Source organism: Schistocerca americana, chromosome 1, assembly GCF_021461395.2.
Source record: "Schistocerca americana isolate TAMUIC-IGC-003095 chromosome 1, iqSchAmer2.1, whole genome shotgun sequence".
Taxonomy (NCBI): domain Eukaryota; kingdom Metazoa; phylum Arthropoda; class Insecta; order Orthoptera; family Acrididae; genus Schistocerca; species Schistocerca americana.
The window spans coordinates 1,136,908,607-1,136,930,030 of NC_060119.1; positions in this window are offsets into that span (position 1 = coordinate 1,136,908,607).

Sequence of the window (21,424 nt, forward strand, 5' to 3'; positions counted from 1 at the left end):
AGGTATATTCTGCAGTATATGTAAAAAAAAAAAAAAAAAAAAAAGTTTCTTCCACTTCTGCTCCACCTATCATGGTGACGTTCCTTCATACTGTCCCACTAAACAGTGTAACTAGAGGAAGAGATCAAACCAGAATACACAATGTGCCTGTGTCATCACAAGTGCATCACACACAGAAACATAAACTCAAATCAATGCAACGATGCCAAATATAAACTGTTATGCCTGTCCTGCAATGTCTACCCCCCTCAAAAAAAAAAGACGACAAATGGCCATGTAAAAGGGTTTAAGGAACAAACAATAAGAGAAAAACGAAAAAGGAAAATATAAAAACGAAAACATATAAAATGACAATAATACTAACCATCACTAGGATAATAGATTAATAGAATAAAATGTCTTTTTTTTAAATGTATCGTTGTTAAAATATTTAAATAAATATATATGGCTACAAAAAAAAAAAAGTAGTTCTAAGTTCTAGGGGACTGATGACCATAGATGTTAAGTCCCATAGTGCTCAGAGCCATTTAAACCATTTTGAACTGAAAAGGTCCAAAGAAGAGCGGCAAAATTCGTGACTGGTACATTTAGCCATCGCGAGAGCGTTACTAACCTCATAGAATGTTTCAAGTGGAACACACTTGCAGATCGACGGCGCGCTAAGCGGAAGGGGCTGCTCACTAAATTCCGAAATCCGATCTTCGCCAAGGATGTAGAGCATATATTATTACCACCAACTTTCAAATCATGCAATGATCACCATTCAAAGATAAGGGAAATTAGAGCTCGTACTGAGGCGTTCAGACAGTTGTTTTTGCCTCGCGCGATCCGCGAGTGGAACAGACGGGGTGAAATATGACTTTGACGCGAATTGTGCCCTCCGCCACACACTGTTTGGTGCCTAGCGGAGTATATATGTAGATATGTCGCAGGTACTGGCTTGTTCCGTAGGCTCTTCTCTACTGCTCCAGTTGGCAGGAAGCCTTGGCATTGAACGGTTGTGTTGTTACAGTGTAAAGTATGGAACCCTGCGCAGACGGTCGGTCAATGCGATTTAAGCAACGTGCAGTCATTGAATTCTTGATAGCAGAAGGTGTCACCCCAAAGGAGATTCATCAGGGAATGAAAGCAGTTTATGGTGATTGTGTTGATGTGAGTACTGTGCGTCATTGGGCGAATAAGTTTAAAGATGTTGAGGCAGGAACATCTGACCTGCTTGACAAACAAAGAGTTGGACGTCCTGTGACAGCAACCACCGAGTTTCACAAGCAAAATGTTGACAGATTGATTCAGGACGATCGTCGTATCACTCAGGAAGAAACTGCAAGCACAATCGGCATTTCACAAGAACGTGTGGGTCACATTATTGCTTTGCTTGGCAAACCACACACTTCACGTGCCACCACAGCAGAAGTTCAGAGACTGAATCTCACCACCGTACGGCATCCTCCATAGAGCCCAGATGTAGCACCGTCTGACTTTCATCTGTTTCCGATAATGAAAGATAATATGTGTGGACATCATTATGCTTCTGATGAAGACATTGAGCGAACTGTGAGACTGTGGTTGCGGAAACTGTGCCGACTTCTTCCGTGACGGTTTCAGAAAACTTGTTCATCGTTGGCAGAAATGTATGCAATTGGCTGGTTATGAAGTGAAAAAGTGAATACTGATAATTAAAGATCACATTGTAAAGTTTATTTCTGCGTTTGATTTATTAAAATATTCCCATCCAAACCCAATTAACAAAGGTGGAGGCATTACTTCTCATTCAACCCTCGTACTTTTTTTCTGACAGTGTATTTAGTCCATAGGTGGCAAAAGAGACATCAAGATTATTTTTAACTATTTTAAGTATGGTTTTGCTTATATTGCACGCCAAGTATTACTTCAACCCTACAAAGACTGAGCTTACCGGATGATAATCTATTAGAGGGTTAAAGAAACGATACTGCAGAAACATAATAAAACATAGTTTAAATAAATGTACGTTCGACTAAAATTTTTGGAACTATTGGGTTCCAAACGTCCTGTCATAGTGCAGCTTTTTTTGCATTTTTCCAAACTGAATAACCGACCAGTCATCATGAAAGAAAAAACAACAACAACAAAAAGCACTTTGACAACTGACACCGCCATTTTTTCTCTCTAAATATTTCGAGGCACCCGTATTACGTCTGACGTAATTAACAGGTTTGATAGAATAATTGCGCGCATTTAATTTAGTAATTTCTAAGATTTAATAGTTACTTTACGTGGGCAATAAGTGTCAGAAGGCAGCGCTCTTAAAACCGCAGATTTATCACACTGACGAATGAGCGTACCTTAACACCCAGTGGCGATGAGAACATAGTTTAATTTACTACTTTTTCATTCTCCCATTCTCCTCCCCCCTCCGCCCCTCCCCCTCGTGGTTTTCATTTAGCGGCGGAAAAGAGTGTCTCAGCGTTTCCCAGGCATGGATGAGTTACGCAGAATTTACTATATTGCTCACCTGTGTAGAAAGTTTACCGCTTTGGGAATTACGATAGCCTGTGAAAGCAGCACCAAAATGGAAATTAATAGAAGAATACAATAGGCAAAAAACAATAGGCAATAGGCAGGTCGAAACTGTGTGCCGGAGCGAGACTCGAACTCGCGACCTTGCCTCGGTCCGGTACACAATTTCGACCTGCCAGAAAGTTTCAGTTTTAACGCTAATTACGTACACATGTCCTGTAAACAGACTCATTCGTTCATTTCGATAAAACACTCGTCAAATGATCTATGGAACATGTAACTGACGGACTAACAAGCCGATATGAAAAGGTACGTGAATGTTATGTCATTTCCAGGGAAAGCTGATGATCGATTTCAGTTTATTAGGGCAATTCCTGGAAACTGTAGCCCGTGGATGGAAGTAGAGCCCGAGTGTTGGGATCACCACCAGGTCGGATTAAAGGAAGACATCGAAGCAGTTCAAAGGCGTGCTGCTAGATCTCTAACAGCAAGGTTTGACCAACACGTCAGCATCATGAAGAAGCGACGTCAACTCAAATGGGAATTCCTGGAGGGAAGACTACGCTCTTTCTGCGAGCCACTACTGCGGAAATTTAGAGAACCGCCATTTGAGGCTGACTGCAGAACGATTCTACTGCCGCCAATGTACATTTCGCCGAAGGACCCGAAAGATGAGAGAAACTAGGGTTCAGTCGTTTATCGGTCGCTCTATTTGCGAGTGGAACAGTAAACAGAAAGGGTAGCATTGGTACACTGTACCCTCCACCAGGCAGATTATGGTGGCTTACGGATTGTGTATGTATAGAATGGGGCAGATAAATGGCCCGGACGAGGGGAGAAAATCCGGACGTGAATTTATGCATATAACCATACCCAGTGACGCACACACCACGTGTACGCTCGCCACGTGTTCCACACCGGTTCAGAGCGTAGTGCGGGCTGCGTCAGTTGCAAGGTGGCTATAATTTCGCACCTTATAAGCACTCATCTACATACTTTGCCTTGAATTACAACCGGTATTAGGTATCACTTGGTAGGTTGTACATCGTATATATGAATATTGAAAGAAGACTGACATTGTCACGAACACCTTGTAAATAATTGTTACCGCTTATTGCATGAAAGATGACGGACTGTCTTTATTATCAAAACGGCGTAATGAATGATGGTCTATACCAGAAGAGGTTGGAACGCAAGTGGAAATGAAACGGCAGACGTGACTCAAGCCCTGGGTGGGAAACCCCGCACAGGTGTGTTGGTCCTGCTTCACAGAGGAAGTGCCAAGACGGACGGTCTGGGCACCTGAGCGCGGAAGCACAATACAGCGGCGGCCGCCCAGTGTTGTAGTGGGGCCGGAAGCATAACCGGAAACTCTGAAAATCTAGGACGCAGCAGAGAGGATAGAGGAAGCGTTACCTCGGAAATCGCAGGCTGGGTTATTTCCGAGGACTTTTTACTTGGAGAAGTGTACCACTGTATGAATACAGGTACCTCCTCGCAAACTATTCGCGCTGGACGACAAAATATTAAAATATGGTTGGTCGGCGTTCGGAAGAACCTGTGCAGAGGGAGACTATTCCGTGGTTTCGAGGATATGATTGGCCTTCTGAGTTACGACGGAGGGGAGCCGAGCTTTGCTGGGAAGCCAGCGGTGGAGAGAAGGGGTCTTCTGTTTGGAGAGCCCAGGTTTGGCAGTCGCTCAGTATCAGTTTTTGTTGGTACAGACGGACTTGCTGTCTTTGCTCTCAGGAGATTTTATAGTTAGAGCGGTTAGGCACTGTACTGTTGCGAACTTATACTGTTCTGGACTTCGCTTCTGGGTAGGGTGTCGTCGGTAAGTACGCACCGTTCAGTGATTGAGAGCACTTCTTCTGCCTATACTCATGTTGAACGTTATCTGAATTCCGTCCTTGTGGCTGGGAGTTCGCGTTTCTGTTCTGTAGAACACAAAGAGGAGAAGACAGTATTAGAGTATATTAGTCAGAGGACCGCCTTTTGCCGTCCTAGTGTTTGAAAGAGTTTATTTTGTGGCTGTAGTTCATCCATCGTCACAGACGTGTACGAGAACCATCACTCCGACACACCGGACGCAGTACATACGGTGATATTGCTAATTGCTTCGGCTTATTAGGGCTATAAAGCTAAACAGACGTGATCACGTAAATTTTATTTCCACTTAGGTTCCACACCACTACAGATCACCTTTGAAAGTAGTGTCTTCTAGTAGCCATAAAAAGGGGCAGATTTGGGCAACTGATCAGTTGTATTAGTTATGAAATTCATTTGTATCTCTTTATGTCCACTGGACACTGATATATAAACATTTGTAATAAAGGTGTTTTAATCCACAATAAATGTATAAGCTGAAACAGCATTTATCATTTGGTAGTTACTAGTTCCCTTAATCATTCATTTATGTTTATGTTGTAATTTATATGTTAAAGAGCAAGAAGGAGATAATCACCATTAAGAGATCCTAAGATCTCCTTCATGGGGTAGTCAAACAGGGCCATATTTTCATTTTTGCGTTCAGTATTTCCGTTGAGCACATTCATTCTACACCCGCCTGGAGTACCATCTTGAATGGAGCAATGCAAAGGGAACGACGGTACTTTCAGTGGAGCAGCGGGTGTTTGTTGTGGAAAGTTACGTGACAGCAAAGTCGTGGAAACGGCGTGGTCAGTTTTTTGCTGGGAAGTTTAATGGTATCAAGGCGCCAGCGAAGAGTGCCGTGCAACGCTTAGTCCTAAAATGGCGTCAGACAGGATCTGTTTTGAATAAGTCTAAAAACATTTCGAAACTCGCCCGCACATCAGAAAATGTGTTTGCAGTTCACCAGGAACGCTTCAGAGTCCTACCAAATCAATCCGACGCCGGTCCCATGAACCAGCATATCATGCAGACGAATACTCCACTTGGACCTGCACATGCATCCCTGCCGAGTGTCTCTTGTTCATGCATTAGAGCCAGCAGATGCTCCTCTGCGCCTCCAGTTTTGTGAGTGGCTGATCACTGAGATAACAATGAATGGCTAGGACATGGATCTGATCTCTTTAAGACAATAAAATGCCGTTTGGCTAGACCATTCGCCTTGTGCAAGTCTTTCCGAGTTTTCGCCACTTCGGCGACTTGCGTGTCGATGGGGATGAAATGATGATGATAAGGACAACACAACACCCAGTCTCTGAGCGAAGAAAATCTCCGACCCAGTCGGGAATCGAACCCGAGCCGTTATGTATGACAGTCCGTCGCACTGACCACTCAGCTACCATGTGCGGACCTCCTGAGGATGTTACATTGGCAACATTTTGAAACCTTGGATGAACTGTGACAGAATCCCGAACAACAGGGGCCTGGCGTACTAGTATTGAAAATGTGAAATACTGCACTGATGATGGCTAGGCACTAGCCAAAATATAGATTTGCTTAATAGAGCCTGAAAGCAAACTATGACTGATTGCTCTGCTCCGTCACTTTGAAAGTCATATCACAGTCGCTGAGTGCATCCACATTCCTAATCGGAGGTAACCTGATTCTGAAACCCAGAATCTACTCTGTAGGAACCAACATGGATTCCGGAAACAGCGATCGTGTGAGACCCAACTCTCTTTATTTGTTCATGAGACCCAGAAAATATTAGATACAGGCTCCAAGGTAGATGCCATTTTCCTTGACTTCCGGAAGGCGTTCGATACAGTTCCGCACTGTCACCTGATAAAGAAAGTAAGAGCCTACGGAATATCACACCAGCTGTGTGGCTGGATTGAAGAGTTTTTAGAAAACAGAACACAGCAAGTTGTTCTCAATGGAGAGACGTCTACAGACGTTAAAGTAACCTCTGGCGTACCACAGGGGAGTGTTATGGGACCATTGCTTTTCATAATATATATAAATGACCCAGTAGATAGTGTCGGAAGTCCCATGCGGCTTTTCGCGGATGATGCTGTAGTATACAGAGAAGTTGCAGCATTAGAAAATTTTAGCGAAATGCAGGAAGATCTGCGGCGGATAGGCACTTGGTGCAGGGAGTGGCAACTGACCCTTAACATAGACAAATGTAATGTATTGCGAATACATAGAAAGAAGGATCCTTTATTGTATGAGTATATGATAGCGGAACAAACACTGGTAGCAGTTACTTCAGTAAAATATCTGAGAGTATGCGTACAGAACGATTTGAAGTGGAATGACACCAGTGCTTACTAATTTAAGTTATAATTACAGGTATGTTCCTAACAAGTGTTATGTTCATATGCGATGTAATTGTGATTTTCTGTTTTATACTCTCTGATCGTAATGTGAAAAAAATTTTTAACTTCTAGCACTGAAGATGGTCACTAAGTGACCGAAAATCGATTTTGCGATAATAAACAAAAATATACGACCAATGCTGTCTCTCCTTCCAAGTATACCCATTATCTGGTCGTAGTGCACAGGACACTATGGAGTCGCCAATCAATAAAATTAATTGTTGGTAAGGCGGGTGCCAAGTTGAGATTCATTGGGAGAGTCCTTAGAAAATGTAGTCCATCAACAAAGGAGGTAGCTTACAAAACACTCGTTCGGCCTATACTTGGGTATTGCTCATCAGTGTGGGATCCGTACCAGGTCGGGTTGACAGAGGAGATAGAGAAGATCCAAAGAAGAGCGGCGCGTTTCGTCACAGGGTTATTTGGTAAGCGTGATAGCGTTACGGAGATGTTTAACAAACTCAAGTGGCAGACTCTGCAAGAGAGGCGCTCTGCATCGCGGTGTAGATTGCTCGTCAGGTTTCGAGAGGGTGCGTTTCTAGATGAGGTATCGAACATATTGCTTCCCCCTACTTATACCTCCCGAGGAGATCACGAATGTAAAATCAAAGAGATTCGAGCGCGCACGGAGGCTTTCCGGCAGTCGTTCTTCCCGCGAACAATACGTGAGTGGAACAGGAAAGGAAGGTAATGACAGTGGCACGTAAAGTGCCCTCCGTTGGGTGGCTTGCGGAGTATAAATGTAGATGCAGATGTAGCACTAACGGAGGAGGAGAAGACCTACAGTTACTTCCAACAGGACGGAGCAACTGTCCAGACAGCTGGCTGGAGCACACCTACGCAACCTTCACGCCTGTCAGAGTTGTTAGCAGATGGCAGCCTAGTAGCGGTCCTTGCTGGTCACCCAGGTCACCTGATCCGTAACTGTGCGTTTATTCTGTGTGGGGAGCCTCTAGTCTCACGTGTATCACAGAAACTCTCGTAGTCTTCAAGAACGGCAGCACAACATTTCGGAAGAGACTGCAGAAATTCCAGCCAGCAAAAAAAGCATGCTCTGAGCACTATGGGACTTGACTTCTGAGGTCATCAGTCCCCTAGAACTTTGAACTACTTAAACCTAACTAACCTAAGGACTCACGCACATCCATGCCCGAGGCAGGATTCGAACCTGCGACCGTAGCAGTCGCGCGGTTCCAGACTATAACGCCTAGAACCGCTCGGCCACTCTGGCCGGCGAAATTCCAGCAGTCCAGCTTCGATCCGCCTTCAGGAACTTGCTGACCAGGGCCCAAAAGTGCCAAGAACCACTTCGAACGTCTGCTGTAGTCAAGTTAGTACTGTATGTTCTTTTCCTCTACTGCGTTTCCTTGTACCCTGGAACTCTTTTCTCCGGGTCATTATTTGCCCCACCCTGTAGATGCAGACTAGTTTCTTACCTAAAATTACTCTGACTTCCTACCATCTATTTTATTTTCACCGAAAAAGTTCGTGGTCTTCTGAATAGACAGCTTTTCTTACGATCTCCGTACAGTTACGAGCGCGCCGGTTGACCCGCGCAGGGCCGGTAAAGAGCAAGACGCCGCCGAGGACGAGACAACTCCGCCCCCGGGGGCCGGAGACAGCCCGTCCGCAGAGTGGGTCGTGAGAGGCGGTGCTGCCGCAGCCGCCTCCGCAAATTGCGTTACCGCCGCGCTGCTCCGAGGGTCGCGAGTGCCGCGCTAATTAAGTTAGCAGCCATGATAAACAACGGGCCCTCCTAACACGGTTAGGCCTATTGCTGCAGTTTTCCGGAAGCCAGTGACGGCGTCCGCGCTCGCTCCCACGATCTGGACCATGCTTGCTAGCTAGATTGCACGAACCCTCTCGCACGGCGCCAGACGTTTTTGCGGCACCTAACCCTACTGATACAGCGGCTCGACAAAGATATGCAAACACCGCGAGAAATGTAAGCTTGAACGTAAATGAAGGTGCCAGCCAAGCCTGCAGGTGGCGCTGTTGCAGCTGACCACGAGCTACAGCTGAAAATGTTCAAATGTGTGTGAAATCCTATGGGACTTAACTGCTAAGGCCATCAGTCCCTAAGCTTACACACTACTTAACCTAAATTATCCTAAGGACAGACACACACACCCATGCCCGAGGGAGGACTCGAACCTCCGCCGGGACCAGCCGCACAGTCCATGACTGCAACGCGTTAGACCGCTCGGCTAATCCCGCGCGGCTACAACTGAGCAATGTCCTCATAACGTTTCGTGTGTCGGTCGTGCTCAGAATGGTATTCTGTCTAGTTGTGTGTGCATTATGTCGGAGCTAAGTGAACTCTAACGCAGGCACATTTTTGGTGCTGTATGGTGGATGGTCTCGTTGCCAAGTTAGCCGTAGTGTTCGGTTCATCTTTTGGATCTGCAGCTCTTGTGTGTCTTTCCACGTTTACAGTTAAATTATTGGGTACAGGTTCCGCATTTTATGCAAAATCTGTTTTCTTTTATTACCAAAAGATGTTTCAGCACCTCTATGCCGTCATCAGTGGGTTTTGTTTATTGAAAACAGTGAAAAGTGACCGAGCGAGGTGGCGCAGTGGTTAAACACTGGACTCGCATTCGGGAGGACGACGGTTCAATCCCGCGTCCGGCCATCCTGATTTAGGTTTTCCGTGATTTCCCTAAATCGCTCCAGGCAAATGCCGGGATGGTTCCCTTCAAGGGGCACGGCCGACTTCCTTCCCCGTCCTTCCCTAATCCTTTTTACTGTGATTTTACAATTCTCTTTTTTTTATTTTTTATTTTTTTATTTTTGGTAGGGCAAAGTGAATGGTGTCCTGCAGTGACAGATTGTGTACTGTTTCTCCTGGGTTGACTTGGGTTTAAAAAAATTTAACCTAAATATTACGACAATTTTATAAATAATCGACAAGTACGCCAAAGAAGAAGAGATAGAACTACAATAGACATGTTATTCCATGGACTCTTGAGCTTCTATGCATGAAATATCTCTCGTTTGTCATTCGCTTATGTTATCTGCTTGGATTCGGACCTGAGACGACGTTCTTGTGTAAAGCTCATCTTGCTATACCAGTTGTACTTAAAACCCGAAAAATATAATGGTTATTTTGTCAAAAGAATTTGTGTATGTGGTCAATCTATTGTAGATTTGATACCTTTATTGTCTTAAGTAGATATGGGCCTTAACAAAGAATTTTCATTGTTAGGCGCCATCTTAGAAAAATCTTTAACATTTTTCTTTTAGCTCATCTACGAGACGTGCCGTCGGTTTGGACAACTAACTTTATTTCAGATCGCACGAGACCGGAGGCAGGTACTAATAATTTAACAATTTTACTTACAGATTTTCTTTGTATCACGAGATAACATCCCAGGCAGAAAAGGTCTGGTCACAGGATTCCAGTTCCATTACAGGATTTCATTTGTAGATGCTACTCTTGTTATCTTATATTGGGGAATCGAGACGAAACCACGATGTATCGACGACTACGTACCTACCCTCAGAACTGAGCTAGTTTACTGAGTGCTTATACACGTCGGGCTAAATTAAACAGCGTATTACACTGTTAATAATATTCCTACATAAGTTATTTCTCTATTATGCTGAGCCATTGCATTAATGTGTGTTTCATTTTTGTATAAGTCAAGGCTCATATTTTAATTCATTACAATACGCTAATAGTCACAAAACAAGTAAAAAAAATTATATTTTATTACATTACACTTGTCATCTGCGGAAACCAAACCATGTAAATGTGAATTTCATTAGCGAGTTAACATATGCCTTGATTTTTAAAAAAACGTGATTTTGGCGTGCCAAAATGTTTTGCGTATATATTTATTATTAATCACTTCTTGATTCTGACCGTCACGGGTCACGAGCCGATCCCTACATTGCATTTCCGCAGTGCCATTTAATGAGAAAAATACGAGCTCACCGATTATCGGGCACAATTTTTCACTTGATTCTAGACTCTCATATACACAGAATTCAAGAGGTCGCTTTTCTTCTTCTGCACTTCAGGGCCTGTTGGGACTCCACATAATGAACGCCGTCTCTTTCTCAGCCGTCCTACATCCCCTGTGGGCCTGCACTTTACACTTGCTCGGTCCAAGAAAAGTTGAAAAAATGTAGAAGAGAAGAAGCAATGAAGGTAGCTTCACCCAAATTGATAAACTATCCGATGCTCTCAGGAAAAGGAGGATTTTCCTTTATGGTCATTTGGTTCGAATGAATCCAGAAGTAGGGACTAAAAAATATCTGACCGTTTTAACAGAAGTCCCAAAACGCGAATCAGTTGGTTCAGGGCAGTGAAAAAACGACCTAGCAGAACTTAACATTACAAAAGCGGAAATTATAGACAGGCTAACTTTTCGAAACAGAATTACGAAGTTCAGTGGTCAGCGCATCACGTTAAGGACAGATGAAAGAAGACTACAATATAGTGAGAGAATGAAGAAATACTGGACAGCCCGAAAAATCATGAGGAAGTGATCCAGAGACTGCCGAAATCGAAGAAAGAATTATTATTGTTCTTTCGTTTTACCCTACTTAGGGATACGTCAAATCAATAAATTTTTAATATTCTGTGCCTTTCTGCTAGCCTATTATTATTTCATTCTTACTAATCTTCCTTTCTTCTTCCGACATTTGGATTGTTCGTTTGGTTTTCATTTTGACCTGGAACCTCTCTTTCTTGTCTTGTTTTCTCTTTTTTGCAGTTTTTGTCTATGGGCGTATTCTCTGAGATTTGGGGTTCTCTGAAGTCCTTCTCCGTCTCCTTAAACCAATTTTTTTTCTGCTGAAGTAGTCATCTATTCGAGTTCATTCTGATGATGTGTCCATAACAATCAATTCTTCTTTTCCTCATCGTGTCAGAGTTTGTTATGCAATCTGGGACCAAAGATTTTTCTTAATATATTCCTTTCTGTGATCTCCAGCCTTTCAACTGAGCGATGGTTGGTGATTGAGAAGGTTTCGACTGCATATTGGGCTTCCGTCTTGATTACGATGTTGTAATGTCTTACTTTGCATTCCGTGATACGGACTTTATATTATATGTGTTCTTGGTGCGTTGGAAAGCCAGTTCAACTTTACTACTTCTACATTTCATTGCTTTTTTTCGAGAGGGCATTCCTGTTGAGCCATTCTCCAAGGTATCTGAATTCTCTGACGGTCTCTATTTTTTTATTCTCCCACACTAATACGTTTCGGTGGTTTTTTTATGTTTGTCATTATTCTTTTCAGAGGAGATTTTTCCCCTTTTTCTAGTTCGAAGGTCCATTCTTTGGCTTCTTCCCAGGTCTTGGCTAACAAGGCCACGTCATCTGTAAAGGATAGACGATTGACTTTGATGATTATTAATGTAACAGTAAAACACTTCACTACAATAAACAGCGCAATTACCTGTAACTGACGAGAAGGTGTGAGGCATTAATTCTATGGAAAGACGAGACGCTATATCAATACTAACGACCCACGATAGCCTTTGAAAATCTGCTACAACGATCTGATCGAACTAACCGGTAGTCCTAATCTTAGATCAACTGAGGGAGAACTGTGCTGAGTGATTCTACAAACGGAAAAATAAACACACAGGAAGAATTTAGACAGATTGAGAATGTTCTCGGTAACTTGAAATGGCATGTGATTTGAGGATATGTTCCGAATGTGACTTTTTTAAAATTCTTCCTGGATCGTTAGCTTCCCGAAGAATGCTTTGGTGATATTTGCATACTAATACTGGACCTGAGAAGGTATAGCTAACGCTGTTCAGATTGCGCTCAAATTACATAGGCCTACCTGTATTACCAAAGAAAAACTGCCGCGTATGCTGGGGACACTAGACGAATATCTGTTTAAAATACTGAAATATTTTTGTTATGGCCGAATCGCGCTCAATCAAAGGAACAGCTACGAGCAGCAATTTCATTACGGAACATTTACGTAATTAATGCTTTCCAGTAATAATGCAGATGGATTCCATGAGCATCAACCTGAAGCATCCATTAGCTTAAAAATTTACATTAACTAAATTAATGCAGGAGCGACGTTCAGTAATTAAAGAGATAGGAGCTGTGATGAAAAAATAAAGGTTTTACTACAATAAAACTTTCACCGGTTTTCGGTGCAGTGTTTTCTTCTATTTAAGGCTAAATCTCGTCGCTCTGGATTTTCTAATTCCAGTGGTGAACTGTTCTTGACCTTGGTTTTTTGACACCCTCATGAACGGTCTATTTGTTCGAGCTGTTGCGTTTAAACTTGATGCAGCGTAAAAACTAATGAGCAGAAAATATCGTAACGGGGAGGGTGGGAAGAGGAACTTTCTGTGCGTTTCCTGAGCAGTATTCAAGTGGGCGTTATAGTGGCGCGGAGTGAAACCTTCAGACTTATCGAAACACAGACTCCTTGCATCAGAACTAATCTATGCGCTGCACTTACCCAGGAATATGAATGCGGTAGAACACTAACAGAGGAATGTGATTTCATTTGTTTACTACATTCTGTATGAAGTTCCTAATAGCAAAGTCTTGCATTAGATGATGTGTTTCACAGCAGCGAAGATGAACAAGTGCTCATAGTTTTTAAAGTACACATTTTAGGACCTATGTTTACAGGGCGTTCTATATTTTTCAAAATATGGAATACTTTTCTTCAACCCGCTGTATGACAATTCGAAATGAATGTGGCGATTACAAGCGGGCCGGCCGCTGTGACCGAGCGTTTCTAGGAGCTTCAGTCTGGAACCGCGCTGCTCCTACGGTCGCAGGTTTGAATCCTGCCTCGGGCATGGATGTGTGTGATGTCCTAGGTTAGTTAGGTTTAAGTAGTTCTAAGGTTTAAGTAGTTCTAGGGGACTAATGACCTCAGATGTTTAAGTCCCATAGTGCTTAGAGCCATCTGAACCACTAAAAACGGCCATAACTGTTTCATACGTAGCGACATATCTTTGTATACTACAGAGAATGTAAAAGAAAGTTCACAAAATTTTAACATATTTCACAAATTTTTGTATAACTCTTTTTGATGACACGGACAATAACAGACAATCCATTTCAACCTTTGACATGAATGTCTCTGTTGATCTATTGCGGCCATGGGACAGCGACTGGTCAAATATATAACAAAGAAATTCGCCAAATAGCCGTGCAGACTGAGAAGTTATTTTATTTTGGTTTCGCTACCAGTTACGGCAATTCAATATGCCATCTTCAGGCACCTCTAAAAAATTATCGATATTGGCACACTGGGGCCATCTGTTTCTGGCTGTCGTGGATTCTCAGGTGCTTCCTTCGAAGACTTGTCTGCAAGCGAGTCGCATGCAGATGACATACTGAACTGCCGAAACAGGTTGGGAAAACAAAATTACTTCTCAATTTGCACGGCTGTTTGGCTGATTTCTTCGTTAAATATGTGACATGAATGGTGAAGTTGGAACAATGTGCATGTGCAAGTGGTTTCAATGTTCTAAGTTACATGTAGTGTCCTGAAGATGGCCACACAGTGACCGAAATCTGGATATACAATAAACATGATTTGCGGCTCGTTGTTACACCCTTTACTCCTTGAAATCCGTGGGTATCAGGCCTGGAGATCCAACTGTTTGGAAGATGTTGATTAAAAAAACATGCGGATGCTCCGGCTTTTGATTAATTGCGCTTGCGCAACTATCGAAATGTTTTTGTTTTACACACACACACTGTAAGTTTCACTGATGCATCACTATGCATTACACAGTTATAGACGTTTGCAATTCTTACATTTATTCTAAATATATCGGTTCAGTGTACCTTTTTATTTCTGAAGCTTTTTCGTGATAAAAGTTCGGTATTATACGTGATACCTGTGTTTAGAAACTACTACCCATTACATATAATTTTATTCGTTTTAAACGGAAGAAGTCAGGTAACGTAAAAAATTACAAATTATCATTATATTCGAACATAAGAAAGGTGCTTCAGTAAGCTTTTTACCCTTATCTGCAGAAGTGAATACCTTTGTGAACACTGAGCATGTACGTGTGAATGGCAGAAGAGAGTTGTTTTACGAGTGGGGGAGGGGGGGGAGGGGGAGGGGGAGGGGGAGGGGGGGGGGGGAGTCGCAGGCGCAGGCAGCTAGCTGGTGTGCTCACCTCTGAACTTTGCGTCGTCCAAGGCCCTTCCGCACCCACTCGCCACGTAATGCGCGTGAAACACGCGAATCGGCTGGGTTCCGCTTCAATGGTTGTTCGAAGTTCAGCCGCGACTAGCTCTCATCGACAGAGGCATTTCTTTAATTTTCCACTTCAGTAACGGGCAGTACAACGTTAGCGTTAGTTTTAGCTCTGCAGTCTTCGTGAACATCGCACACAAGCATTGTCAGGATATTACAATATCTCGCAATTAAATCAAAATGAAGTTTTTTTTCTCCGATTTGCACTTGACCCTGAAACATCCTGCATTCAGCAGCAAAATGTGTACACTACAAGTCATCGAATTTACACTGTGGACACATTCGCAAACAAACTTTCTATATCTACATATGTACAAGCGAGGGAAAAACAACTGTTCATATTCTTCACTATAAGCCCTGATGTATCTTATCTTTCCCGGCCGAAGTAGCCGAGGGGTTCTAGGCGCTACAGTCTGGAACCGCGCGACCGCTGCGGTCGCAGGTTCGAATCCTGTCTCGCACATGGATGTGTGTGATGTCCTTACGTTAGTTAGGTTTAAGTAGTTCTAAGTTCTAGGGGACTGATGACCTCAGAAGTTAAGTCCCATAGCCCTCAGAGCCATTTGAACCATGTTTGTATCTTGTCTTCCTTCTCCTTACACGAAATGTACGTTGGTGGCAGTAGAATCGTTTTGCAGTCTATCGTAAACGCCTATTTTCTAAATTTTGTCAACAGTATTTCGCGAAGAGAGCGCCGTTTTCCCTCCAGGGATTCACTTTCGAGGTCACGATGCCTCTCCGTAATACTCGCGTGGCGATCGAACCTACCGGTAAAAACTCTAGCAGTCCGCCTCTGAACTGCTTCGAAGTCCTACTTTAGTCCGACCTGAAGGAGATCCTAAACGCTCGAGCAGTAATCAAGAATGGGAGGCACTGGTGTTCTATAACGGTGTTTCCTTTGTAGATGAGCTGCACTTTCTTAGAATTCTCCCAATAAACCGAATTCGACCATTCGCCAACTACCATCCTTACGTGTTCGTTCCAGTTCATTTCGCCTTACAATTTTGCGCCTAGAACTTTAATCGGCGTGACTGTGAAGCAGCACAACACTAATACTGTACTTTAACATTATATGCTGCTTTTTCCTACTCACATTAACTTACATTTTTCTACATTTAGAACACATTCACTGTAAGGAAACAATGGGGACCTCTTTTTGTTAGGGACCTATTATTCCAGAAATAAATCAGAATTCCTTATAAAATAAAATTCGTTCTGATCTCCTGGTTCTGACCAAGGTTTTCAGGACAATTCCCTTAAGTGTAACGGAAGGCCACAACTAGAAACACACTCACTTAAAACTTCCGGCCTATTATACCATGGTCAATGTATAAAACCTAACGTTTCTTCCTCGACTGCGGGAGATATCTTCAGAGGTAAAATGGGGAACTGCAACCAGAATTCGAGGGAGCGCCGAATATATGGGCAGTGTAGAGGGCACAACAGGCTGCCACGTGACGTCGGCTATTTGATTATCGCTGGTAATGCCAACATTCTCGACTGAAATTGATCTATCGCCACTCTTACGTTGCAGTGTTGACATCCAGATTTTATCTAATTTAACACCTTCAGTCTTTCTTATTTTGGTGTTCATAAATTTCAATAGCCTCTCTATACATACGAGCATGATAATGAGATGTTTTCGATATGATATTCGTCTCAGTAAATTTTATTTCGTGATAACCCTCTTGGTAAAGACGTTCCGCAACGGCAGATTTATCCGTATGACCCAGGCGGCAATTCCTTTTGTGTTCAACGAGACGGGTGTTAACACTTTTTTTGTGACACCAATATAAACCAGACCACAACTACGAAGAATTTTATATACACCCTGTGTAACCTAGCGATTCGTGTATCTTTCGCCGATCTTAACTTCGAGGTGGATCTGAAGGTAGTTTCCACCCCGTACTTGCTCGACACTTTCCCAATGCAGTCTATAATCGTACTGATGAACGGAAGGAAAACTTTCCCTTTGGGCGGGCGTCGTTCCTCAGCGGTCCTGATTCTCTCCCCAGGGCGAAGTGCTCTATCATTATCACGTGTGTATGTACAGAGAGGCTATTGGTATTTACAAACAAAAATTTTAATCGAAAAGATGAAGGTGTTGAACAAAATTAGGATGTCATCATTGAAAAGTACGAATGAAAATCATTTACTTTCAATCGAGAATGTTGGCACTAGCAGCGATAACATCGTAGCCGACGCCACGTGGTAGACTGAGGTGCCCTCTACACAGTTTATGTATTCGGCGCTCCCTCGAGTTCTGGTCGCAATTGGCCATTTTACCTCTGAAGCTGTGTCCCGCAGTCGAGGAGGAAACGTTAGGAGAAGGTTTTACACATTGACAACGGCCTAATAGCCCGTAAGTTTTAACTGATGTCAGTACCAGCCGTGGAAGCTTACACTCTATAAGGAAACACACTTCCAGATATTCCCATTTGAGACTACTATTGCCCCACTGCCACCTCGCTCGGACTCCGACAATCTGCAATGGGTCATTACCAGAACAGCCTGCGGCACCCAGACAACTGAAAAAAAACTGAGCTCTACGATAGAGAGAGAGACAGACACACAGCAAAGACAGGCCGAGCAAATCATGTCTTACTGTGCTACACACGTAAGTACACATTAGTTAGTTATTTACAAGTTCCACTGATCATTTGAACTATTCTTTCATCGAAACAATGTAGAACGAGTCAGTTTCCTGAATATGTACACATGCCTAGCGTTAACGTTAGCCGGCCGGAGTGGCCGTGCGGTTCTGGGCGCTGCAGTCTGGAGCCGAGCGACCGCTACGGTCGCAGGTTCGAATCCTGCCTCGGGCATGGATGTGTGTGATGTCCTTAGGTTAGTTAGGTTTAATTAGTTCTAAGTTCTAGGCGACTGATGACCTCAGAAGTTAAGTCGCATAGTGCTCCGAGCTTAACGTTAATGAACACATTGTTTTTACTCTTAGTCATGAGATTTCATTTTTTACATCATACCAATTTTAAGCAGAAATTTGTTTGTGGAAAAGGAGTTGTCCAGGGGAATTATTTCTGTATTAGATTTAAAAGTTAGAAGGTTACATTAATAAGCAATATTTATTACGTTCCGACATTTCATAACAACGGAAGCTCGATCATCTTTATACTGCGAGCTGCGGAGGGGAAAGATTGTCAAAAGGCCACCAGCTAATGTAGCCAGGAAGATATATACGACACTCCCGAAACCGGCGAAATAGAAGCACAGCACCAAAGTTGGCACAACTGCCTCGGACGTAGTTGGGTCGCAACGTGGCAGAGGATTAATTTCTGCCGGCGACGGCGGACCATTTCAGCGCTATTGCCTACCATGGTTTATGAGATCAATTAACTTACTCCGTCCGCGACACCAATTCGGTCTGACAAACGACACTGAAGTAACTCCTTTTCCCCTCTTCCATCCACGTCACATAGATTACTCGGGATTGCAAGAATTCGTTTCAGTTCTTATTCGGCCGCCTTCTTAAGACGAAAACGGAATTGAGATTTTAATGTCTGGCCCCTTAAGTGAGTTACCAAATACGATAAATACTGGCTATGGACAAAAATTCGGAATAACAACTCTTCACCATGCCTGGTACGCTATAGAAAAACCGTTGGCATTCAAAACAGCTTTCAGCGGTCTCTGAAAGGATAAACATCGGCCACTGTATGGTTTTCAAGGCAAACTTATACCATTACTCCAGCAAAACAGCGACAAGTTGACGTAACGAAGGTGATGAATATACTTGAATATGTCCGACACGCCAGACACCACCACTCGAGTATAGACATTTCCTTAAATGCGCGAAGACTCCTTGACGTTTGTTTCAGTCTGTATGTTCTAATATCGTCCGAACTCTCACGAGAATCCATAATATGCGAGTAGGGGGTTAATGGCGGAAGCATGCTGCATTGCAGTGTACGGGAGTTGGAAATTTGAGTCAGTCAGAGCCCGTGTCCGGATGGCCGAAGCGGTTACCACAAACGCTCAAGAGACGCGGTATATCTGGGTTCGAGTCCCGGTCGGGCAAAAATTTTCAGCCTTCGCCACTGCACCAGAACAATACCCTGTGCGGCTCGAGGTAACGAATTTCCTCCCATCCCTTCCCTTCCCTTTCCTTTCCTTTCTCATTCTCTGTTTCATACAAACGTAACGATGGTGGCTCATGCACCCCTCTCTGTAGAGTACAGCACAAAGGCTCAAAAATATCCAGATCTGTGACTGTGGTCAGAACGATGCGAGCTGTGTGAACAGGGGCCCCTCTCCCTTAGGAACACAGCACGAACATTGGGGAACGACCTTTGTGCTATGGGAACGGCCCGCTCTACATCGACATCTACATCTACCTGGATACTCTGAAAATCACACTAAGTGTTCTTCGAACTTTTTCGATGTACCCTGTTACTTATATCAGGTAAGGATTCCAGACCACGCAGCAGTACTCCAAAAGAGGACGGACAAGTGTAGTGTAGGCAGTCTCTTTAGTAGATCTGTCGCATTTTCCAAGTGTTCTGCCAGTAAAACGCAGTCTTTGGTTTACCTTTTTCCACAACATTTATCTGTTCTTTCCATTTAAATTGTTCGTAACTGTAATTCATAGGTATTTAGTTGAATTTATGGCCTTTTGATTTGACTGATTTATCGTGTAATCGAAGTTTAACAGATTCCTTTTAGCACACATGTGCATGACCTCACACTTTTCATTAGTTAGCGTCAATTGCCAATTCTCGGACCATACAGATATCTTATCTAAATCGTTTTCAAATTTGTTTTGATCTTCTGATGACTTTACTAGTCGATAAACGACAGCGTCATCTGCAAATAACCTAAGACGGCTGCTCACATTGTCTCCTAAATCGTTTACATAGATAAGGAACAGCAGAGGGCCTTAACACCACCTTGGGGTACGCCAGAAATCACTTCTGTTTTACTCGATGACTACTTCTGTTTTACTCGATGACTTTCCGTCAGTTACTAAGAACTGTGACCTCTCTGACAGGAAATCAAGAATCCAGTCACATAACTGAGTCGATATTCCACAAGCAGGTAATTTCACTACAAGCCCTTATGGTACAGTGTGAAAAGCCTTCTGGAAATCTAGAAATACGGATTCAATTTGAAATCCCCTTGTCAATACCACTGAACACTTCGTGTGAGTAAAGAGCTAGTCGTGTTTCACAAGTACGATGTTTTTTAAATCCGTGTTCACTGTGTGTCAACACAGTTCTCTTCGAAGTAATTCATAATGCTGGAACACGATGTATGTTCCAAAATCAACCTGCATATCTGCGTTAATGATATGCGCCTGCAATTTAATGTATTGCTCCCGCTACCTTTCTTCAATATTGCTGTGCCTGTGCAGCTTTCCAGTCACAATCGTGACATAACCCTTGGCAGTAATTCGACCCCACAGAGTAACCACGGGGCCCCATAGAATAGCACGGCATGGCCGCCCAAATCATCGCCGAATTCCTGCCGAGTCTCACTCTTTGGACGCAGACTCGGCCACAAGTTGGAAACAGTGTGAAACACGACTTATCCAACACCATTGCTCCACAGTGCAGGTTTTATGGCTTTGGCACCACATTGTTACGGGCATTCGCATCACTGATCACTAGTCTTACACACATCAAAAAAAGTTTTGCATCACCTCGGTTCCGAGAGTTCCGGAGCCTCTACAGAAAATCGGAATAGAGATCAACATCAGCTTCATTTCCACCCTTTTTGTTTCTCATAAAAACCGCACATTGCACGTTGTACCACCATACAGCGAGACATTCAGATGTGGTGGTCCATATTGCTGTACACACCGGTACCTCTAATACCCAGTAGCACGTCCTCTTTCACTGATACGTGCCTGTATTCGTCGTACCATACTATCCACAAGTTCATCAAGGCACTGTTGGTCCATATTGTCCCACTCTTCAACGGCGATTCGGCGTAGTCCCTCAGAGTCCATAAACCGCCCTTTTCAATCTATCCAAGTCATGTTCGAGAGGGTTCATGTCCGGAGAACATGCTGGCCACTCTAGTCGAGCGATGCCGTTATCCTAAAGGAAGCCATTAACGACATGTGCACGATGGGGGCGCGAATTGTCGTTCATGAAGACGAATGCCTCGCCAATATGCTGCCGATATGGTTGCACTATCGGCCGGAGGATGGCAGTCATGTATCGTACAGCCGTTACGGCGCCTGCCATGACCATCAGCAGCATACTTCGACCCCACATAATGCCACCCCAAAACATCAGCGAACTCGCTGTACTCGCTGGACAGTTTGTCTAGGGCGTTCAGCCTGATCGGGTTGCCTCCAAACACGTCTCTGACGATTGTCTGGTTGAAGGCATATGCTACGCTCATCTATCCCAATACTGAGTGGTCCATTAGGCATGTTGTTGGGTCCATGTGTACCCCGCTGCATGGTGTCGTGGTTGCAAAGACAGACTTCGCCATGG